Source organism: Sciurus vulgaris (assembly GCF_902686455.1).
Source record: "Sciurus vulgaris genome assembly, contig: HiC_scaffold_427_arrow_ctg1, whole genome shotgun sequence".
NCBI lineage: Eukaryota > Metazoa > Chordata > Mammalia > Rodentia > Sciuridae > Sciurus > Sciurus vulgaris.
The window spans coordinates 607524-614574 of NW_027632612.1; positions in this window are offsets into that span (position 1 = coordinate 607524).

The window sequence follows — 7051 nt, forward strand, 5'->3', positions numbered from 1 at the left end:
GTCCATGTGCATGGTATGTTTTTCCTCATTCTTTCACTTTAGTCTATGGGTATCTTTTTCTATGAGGTCAGTCTCTTGTAAGCAACATATTGTTGGATCTTTCCTTTTAATCCAATCTGCCAGTCTATGTCTTTTGATTGATGAATTCAGGCCATTAACATTCAGGGTTATTATTGAGATATGACTTGGTTTCCTGGTCATTTGGTTCATTTTTTAAATTTCATTTATTTATTTATGACACGACTTGTTATCTCCTTTATTTGACAATTCCTTTAGGATAATTCCTCCCTTTGCTGATTTGCTTCTTTGTTTTTTATCTCTTCCTCATGGAATATTTTGCTGAGAATGTTCTGTGGTGCTGGCTTTCTTTTTGTAAATTCTTTTAGCTTTTGTTTATCATGGAAGGATTTTATTTCATCATCAAATTTGAAGGTAAGTTTTGCTGGGTATAAGATTCTTGGTTGGCATCCATTTTCTTTCAGGGCTTGAAAAATGTTGTTCCAGGCCCTTCTAGCTTTTAGGGTCTGGATTGAAAAATCTGCTGATATCCGTATTTGTTTCCCCCTGAATGTAATTTGGTTCTTTTCTCTCACAGCCTTTAAAATTCTGTCTTTATTTTATATGTTAGGGATTTTCATTATAATGTGTCTTGGTGTGGGTCTGTTGTAATTTTGTATATTTGGAGTCCTATAAGCCTCTTGAACTTAATTTTCCATTTCATTCTTCTGATTTGGGAAATTTTCTGATATTATTTCATTGAATAGATTGTTCATTCCTTTGGTTTGTTTCTCTAAGCCTTCCTCAATCCCAGTAACTCTTAAATTTGGCCTTTTCATGATATCCCATAGTTCTTGTAGATTCTGTTCATGATTTCTTACCATCTTCTCTGTTTGTTCAACTTTGTTTTCAAGGTTAAATATTTTGTCTTCAATGTCTGAGGTTCTGTCTTCCAGGTGTTCTATCCTATTGGATATGCTTTCTATGGAGTTCTTAATTTGGTTTATTGTTTTCTTCATGTCAAGGATTTCTGTTTAGATTTTTTTCAATATCTCTAACTCTTTATTGAAATGATCTTTTGCTTCCTGTATTTGCTCTTTTAACTGTCAATTGGTGGGATCATTCAATGGCTGCATTTGCTCTTTCATCTCATCATTCAGTGCATGCATTTGCTCTTTCATCTCATCGTTTGCTTCCCTGATCATTTTAATTATGTACATTCTGAACTCCTTTTCTGTCATTTCTTCTGCCATGCTGTCGTTGGGTTTTATTGATGTAACATCTAGATTTGTTTACGGCATTTTCTTTCCCTGTTTTCTCATATTGTTCAGGTATCAGTGGACTGCTGAGATATTGCAGATTTCCTCTACTGACTTACAATGTCCCTGAAGATTTCTATATATTTCCTCTTAGCCTTCAGTAGGCTGAAGTCTTGGAGGAAGTTGATAATGCATTGCTCCACAAAGAAGCTGCCTCTCTAGGAGTGGTGGCCTTCAGGTGGGGTATATTCCCTGCTAGTGGGCAGAGGTACCTCCACTTGTTGACCAAAGGGGAACTAGGCTGTGGGCTGAGGCAATCCTGTTTGGGCCTGTGTCTCTGGTTTTACCATCCTTGTGGGGAAACCTCACCTGGCAGGGAAGACTCACGTGGTAGGGAGGTCTCGCTTGTCAGTTCCCCTCCTAGAGGTTTCCCTCAATTTACAGCTACTGCCTGAACTGTGCTGCCTTCCTCTGCAATGTTCCCAGGGGCCCAATCCTACCTCCTGGGCCTGTGAGCCTCACCCTTTGCAGATGAATCTCCTTAGGCTGCCCCTCCTCAGAGAATCTGCCCGCAGTCCTAGAACCTTCGCTCTGCCCCTAAGCATGCCTCTGTGCGGCTCTTCCACCATGAAGCCTCCTAGGTCCTGGGACCCTGCTCTGCACTTATTGGCCTGGCTATGCAGCCCCTCCTATGAGCAGCCACCTGGAGCCCCATACAACTTGCTCTGAGTCCCAGAGACCTGCCACACGCCTCTTCCTCCAGACAGCCACCCGATGTTCCAGTGCAGTCACTAGGAGTCCAAGCAACTCGCTGCGTGCCTCCTCTTCCCACCACCCGTAGCCCTGGGCAGTCACTCCAAGTCCAAGTGACCCTCCCCGTTCCTCCACTTCCTCCAGGTAACCCCCTGGGTGTTCAGGAGTGGTCGCTCTGAGTGGCTCTGAATCCTCATGTCCCGCTGCATGCCTCCTCCGGGCAGCTGCCCAGAGCTCTGGTGCGACAACTAGAGACCAAGCGACCCACCGTGCTTCTCCTCCAGTCAGCACCCCAGTGTTCAGGAGCGGTCGCTTTGCGTCCAAACAACTCACCAATCGCCTCCTCCTCTGAGAAGCCACCTGGAGCTTTAATGCATTCACTGCTAGTCCAAACATCCCACTGCGCTGCTCCTTCTCCTCCTCCTCCTCCACCTCAGGGCAGGCCCTGGTGTACAGAAGCAGTCGCTCTGAGTCCAAACAGCTTGCTGCGCAGCTCCTCCTCTGGCAACCGCCTGTAGCTCTGGTATAGTCACTTCGAATCCAAGGGGCCACACTCCTCCTCCCCCTCCTCCGGGCAGGTCACCGGTGTTCAGGATTGGTTGCTCTGAGTCCAAACAGCTCTCCTCGCCCTTCCTCCTCTGGGCAGCTGCCGGAGCCCCAGTGGTTGTTCCAAGTCCCATTGCTGTGCTGAGGGGCCTCCTCTACGATGCTCCCAGTTGTCTGAGTTCACTGCTCCAGTGGGGGGAGGGGTGTCTCACCAGACAGCTCTACTTCACAAAGATCCCTGCGTTCTGGGACTACCGCCCCATCTGGGACGCCTCCCCAGTGGGAGTCTCACCTGGCTGCTTTGAGTTCGTCCCAAGTCTCTCAATATCTCCTCTTTTGAATCCTGAGTCCTGGAGCAACATGAAATGCAGCCTCCCTCTAGGCCGCCATCTTGAAACCCCCTTAATTTCATTTTGTTACATATTCTTTCCATTTTTCCCAGCATCATTTGTTAAATAGGCTATCTTTTTGCCAGTGAATATTTTTGGCACCCTTGTTTACTATGAGACATCTGTTTTTATGTGGGTTTGTCTCTGTGTCTTCTATTCTGTACTATTGGTTTACATGTCTGTTTTGGCACCAAACCATGTTGTTTTTATTACTATATCTCTGTAGTATAGTTTAAGGTCTAGTATTGTGATGTCTCCTTCACTATTCTTGCTAAGGGTTGCTTTGGCTATTCTGGATGTCTAATTTTTCCAAATAAATTTCATGATTGTTTTTCTAGTTCTATGAAGAATGTTATTGGGATTTTAATAGGAATTGCATTAAATTTTTTTAACACTTTTGGTAGTATGGCCATTTTGATAATATTAATTCTGCCTATCCAGGAACATGGGAGGTCTTTCCATCCTCTAATGTCATCTTCAGTTTCTTTCTTTAGTGTTCTGTAGTTTTCATTGTAGAGGCCTTTCACCTCTTTTGTTAGATTGATAACTTTTTTTTATTTTTTGAGACTATTGTGAATGGGATAGTTTACTCTCTTTTTTGGGGGGGTGATTTCCTTTATTTCTCTTTTAGTGGATTTATTACTAATGTATAGGAATGCATTTAACTTATGGGTATTGATTTTATATCCTGCTACTTTGCTAAATTTATTAATTAGTTCTAAAGTTTTCTGGGGGAATTTTTTAGATCTTCTAAATAAAGAATCATGTTATTGGCAAATAGTGATAGTTTAAGTTCTTTTTTACTATTTCTATAACTTTAATTTCTTTCTTTATTCTAATTGCTCTGGCTAGAATTTCAAGGACATTGGTGACTAAAAGTGATGAAAGGGCATCCTTGTTTTGTTCCAGTTCTTAGAGGAAATGCTTTCCAATTTTTCTCCATTTAGAATTATGTTGGCCTTGGGTTTAGCATATATGATTTTGATGACGTTGAGGTATTTTCCTACTATCCCTAAGATTTTCTAGTGTTTTAAATGTGAACTGGTCCCGTATTTTGTCAATTGCTTTTTCTGCATCTATTGAGATAATGATTCTTGTTTTTAAGTCTATGTATATGATGAATTACATTTATTGTTTTCCATATATTGAACCAATTCTGCATCCCTGGGATGAACCACACTTGATAGTGGTGTACTCTCTTTTTAATATTTTTGGTAGCAATTTTCCAGGATTTTATTGAGAATTTTTGCATCTGTGTTTATCAGGGATATTGGTCTGAAGTTTTCTTTCCTTAGTGTCTTTGTCTGATTTTGGTGTCAAGGTGATATTAGCCTCATATAATGAGTTGGAAAAGTTCCCTCCTTCTATTTCATAGAATAATTTGAGAAGTATTGGTTTTAATTCTTCTTCAAAAATCTTGTAGAACTCAGCTGAGAATCCATCTCGTTCTGGGTTTTTCTTAATTGCTAGGCTTTTGATGGCATTTTCTTTTTTATTACTTAAAATTATTCTGCTTAGATCATGTATGATCTGACTCAGATTAGATAGGTCATATGTCTCTAGAAATGTGTCGATGTCTGCAGTATTGTCTTTAATTGGAGTATAAATTTTCAAAATAGTGTCTAATTATTTTGTATTTCAGTTGGGTCTGTTGTTACATTTCCTTTTACATCTTGTATTTTAGTAATTCAGGCTTTCTCTCTCTTTCTCTTCATTAGGATGACTAGGGATTTATCAATTTTATTGATTTTTTTTCAAAGAACCAACTTTTTGTTTTGTCAATTTTTTCAATTGTTTCTTTTGTTTCAATTTCATTGATTTCAGTTCTGATTTTAATTATTTCCTATCATCTACTGTTTTTGGTGTTGATTTGTTCTTCTTTTTCTAGGGCTTTGAGATATAATGTTAGGTCATTTGTTGACTTTTTATTCTTTTGATAAATGAGCTCAATGCAGTGAACTTTCCTCTTAGTACTGCCTTCATTGTGTCCCGGAGATTTTGGTTTGTTGTATCCATATTCTCATTTACTCTAGGTATTTTTTTTTCATTTTATCCTTGATTTCTTCTACTATCCATGTGTCATTCAATAGTGTATTATTCTCCATATGTTAGAATAGCTTCTATTTTTTATCATCGTTGATTTCTAATTTAAGTACATTATGATCTGATAGACTGTAGGGTATTATCTCCATTTATTTGTATTTACCAAGAGTTACTTTGTGTCATAAGATATGGTTTATTTTAGAAAAGGATCCATGTGCCACTGAGAAAAAAGTATATTCACTAGTTTATTGATGAAATATTGTATATATATCTGTTAAGTCTAAGTTATTTATTGTATTATTGAGTTCTATAGTTTCTTTATTTAGATTTTGTTTAGATCTGTCCATTAGTGAGAAAGATGTGTTAAAGTTACCCAGTATTATTGTGCTGTGGTCTATTTGATTCTTGAAATTGTGAATGGTTTGTTTGATGTACATAGATGCTCCATTGTTTGGGGTATAAGTATGTATAATTGTATGTCTTGCTGATGTATAATTACCTTCAGTAGATGAAATGAGCTTCTTTGTTCCTTCTGATTAACCTTAGCTAGAAGTCCACCTTATCTGATGTGAGGATGGAAACCTTTGCTTGTTTCCACAAATTGTATGTTTTTTCCAATCCTTTCACCTTCAGTCTGTGGATGTCTTTGCCTATGAAGTGAGTCTCATGGAGATACCATATTGTTGGATTTTATTTTTTAATCAAATCTGCAAGTCTATATCTTTTGCTTGATGAATTTGGACCATTAATATTCAAGGTTATTACTGAGATGTGATTTGTATTCAGTCATTTGGTTTATTTATGGCTTTTAATTTGATGTAGTTTCTTCTTTGACTGTTCCTTTAGTGTAGTTCCTCCCTTTGCTGGTTTTCACTTTTTTTTCCCCTCTTCATCCTCATGGAACATTTTGTTGAGAATGTTCTGTAGTGCAGGCTTTCTAATTGTGAATTATTTTAACTTTTGTTTTTCATGGAAGGTTTTTATTTCATCTTCAAATCTGAAACTTAATTTTGCTGGATATAAAATTCTTGGTTGGCATCCATTTTCTTTCCAAGCTTTAAATATTTTGTTCCATAACCTCCTAGCTTTGTGGGTCTGGGTTGAGAAATCAATTGAGATCTGAATTGGTTTTCTCCTATACGTAATTTGCTTTTATTTCTCACAGCCTTTAAGACTTTGCCCTTATTCTGTATTTTAGTCATTCTCATTTTAATGTGTCTTGGTGTGGGTCTGCTGTAATTTTGTACATTTGGAGTCCTGTAAGCCTCCTGTATTTGATTACCCATTGTATTCTTCAGGTTTGAGAAATTTTCTGATAATATGTCATTGAAAAGATTGTGCATTCCCTTGGTTTATACCTCTGCTCCTTCATCTATACAGATAACTTCTAAATTTGTTCTTTCCATGTTTTCCCATAATTCTTGGAAGGTCTGTTCATGGATTTTTGCATCTTCTCTGCATGATCAACTTTATTTTCAATAGCAAATAATATTGTCTTCATTGTTTAAGATTCTGTCTTCCAAATGGTTTAGTCTATTGATGATGATGTTTTCCATTGCAAGTACAATTTGGTTTATTGATACCTTCATTTCAAGTATTTCTGCTTTTTTTCCCCACAATCTCTAACTCTTTATTGAAGTGATCTTTCACTTCCTGTAATTTCTCTTCAATTTCACTCTTTATACCATCCTTTACTTCATAGATCAGTTTGTGTACATTATAAACTCCTTTGTAGACATTTCTTCTACTGTGATGTCAGTGGAATTCTCATATTGGGGCATCTTGATTTGTTTGGGACACTTTGTTCCCTTGTTTTTTTCATGTTGCTTGTATGTTTCCCCATCTAGTTGTAGGAATCTGAGGTACTGCCCACTCTAACCTGTAGAACTATATTGTCCCTGAAGTTTTCTAGTATCCCATCTTTAAGAGGGAGACCAACATCAACAGCATCCAGTACAAACAATACACAGCCTCAAATCTAATAACTTCCACCAAGGTATCCACTACCCTCTAGCTATAAACAGCAATGATGAGTTCAATCACAGTCCACAATATAAACAGAAA